We start from the raw sequence: 2,044 nt of genomic DNA, 5'->3' as shown, positions 1-2,044 counted from the left end.
ATTTCTCCTGAAGACCTTAGAATGTACAATCGCTGGGGTAATATTTAAAAAGTTTGACAGTAATTCCTAATCAGAGATAGCACTCTGTTTAAATTGATAAACACAGAAATTAATTTCCTGACTCCAAAATATAAATTATGGATATATAAGTAATGGTTTTTTGTTTGAAAACTAGTCATGTGTTTCTCTCCTTTTGAGTACTCACATCAAATACATGGAACCAGAAAATGATATACGAGGTTCAGAATCTCACCTTTGGGGATTTTCAGAGGAAGCAGAATCACAGTCCTTCCTCTTTGGGCTCTTCCTGTCAATGTACCTGATCACTGTCTTTGGGAACCTGCACATCATTCTGGACACCATCACTGACTCCCGCATCCACATGCCCATGTACTTCTTCCTCTCCAACCTATCCTTTTCTGACATCTGTTTATCCTCCACCACCATCCCAAAGATGCTGGTAAACATTCAGAACCACAGCAAAGTCATAACCTATGTAGGCTGCCTCACCCAGATATCCTTCTTCATACTGTTTGGAGAATTGGATGACTTCATCCTGGCCGTGATGGCCTATGACCAGTTCGTGGCCACCTGTCACCCATGCACTACACGGTCCTCATGAACCCCTGATTCTGTGTCCTGTTGCTTCTGGGGTCCTGGGTCATTAGTGCCCTGCATTCCTTGTTAGAAAGCTACTTGGTGTGGCGGCTCTCTTTCTGTACACACTTGGAAATCCCGCACTTTTTCTGTGAACTTAATCAGATGGTCCAACTCGCCTGTTCTGACACCTTCCTCAGTGATATGGTGATGTGTTTAGCAGCTGGGCTGCTGAGTGGAGGACCATTCATTGGCATCGTTTTCTCCTATTCTGAGACTGTTTCCTCTGAATGCGCAATCTTGTCAGCTCTGGGGAAATATAAAGCATTCTCCACCTGTGCATCCTACCTCATGTTTGTCTCCTAATTTTATTGTACAGGTATTGGTGTGTACACGAGTTCTTCTTCCATGCATTGTGTACACGCAAGTGCACAAGCCTCAGTGATGTACACGGTGGTCATACCCATGCTGAACCCTTTCATCTACAGTCTGAGGAACAAAGAAATAAAGGGGTCTCTGAAAAGACTTCTTGGTCAAAAGCTATAAAATGTTCACTGCATCTGGGGTTGGAGAAGTTCAGTGATTGTATGGCTCAAACCCTCAGACACATAAATTATGATTATTTGAAATTTCAAGGAAGTTAAATGCATCATTAAATATGTTGAAGTAAAACTTTAAGGTAGCCATGCTATCACAAAAGGAGAGAGTCATTTCTTGATGATTTTCATCAACTCAAGCAAGAATAAATTTTGAATTTCATGTGCAATGTAAGAATTGGTATGCAGGACTGGGTTGCATTTTCTGTATTATTAATGGCAAATACAGGTCTTTTCATTCTTCAAACTAAAATATCTGCCCTTTGTCTAAATTTTATCAAAAATATTGAAAGTTTCATTAGTACACAATCTGTTTGCTGACACTCTTGTCCAACTTTTATAGATTTAGTGTTCAAAATACCTCATGTGGAAAGGATGATTTACTCAAGATCTTGAAATCCAGCCCAATGATTCCTCTGTGAATGAAGTACTTGCAGTTAGGGCACAAGTGAACCCTGAACATTCATGCATGTCCATACAACACACACTACCCACCCCGAATGGAACTCAAAAGCAGTCACTATTTAACACAGTTCTCTGAAGTCAACTGGAATAACAGTCTGATCATAAATGCTGTCCTAAATATATGAAAGAATCCTTAAAATAAACAGCGATTTATTCTTCTGACTGTCTGCAATTCTGCTCACATTAACTCTTTTCATTATTTACTTCCAATCATTGAATTAGGAAACCATGGTATATATGTGTTGTTATGCATTATTACTGCAACCAAGTCTGTGGTGTGGAGATGTTGTGATCCCTGCAATGCTATCCATTGCAGTACAGTCACCTCTTTATCACCTCTGAGGCACTCCTTCAGAGGTGATTAGGTGGTGACAGGTTGATCTAGG

General features: G+C 40.2%; 1 pseudogene; it reads left to right on the top strand.

Moving 5' to 3' along the window:
- Positions 1-214: 214 nt before the first annotated feature.
- On the top strand, positions 215-1,143 carry LOC143649266 (olfactory receptor 7A17-like; annotated as a pseudogene).
- Positions 1,144-2,044: the final 901 nt, after the last annotated feature.

The sequence above is a fragment of the Tamandua tetradactyla genome, chromosome 11 (genome assembly GCF_023851605.1).
Source record: "Tamandua tetradactyla isolate mTamTet1 chromosome 11, mTamTet1.pri, whole genome shotgun sequence".
Lineage (NCBI taxonomy): Eukaryota > Metazoa > Chordata > Mammalia > Pilosa > Myrmecophagidae > Tamandua > Tamandua tetradactyla.
This window is presented reverse-complemented; position numbering and strand designations above follow the sequence as displayed.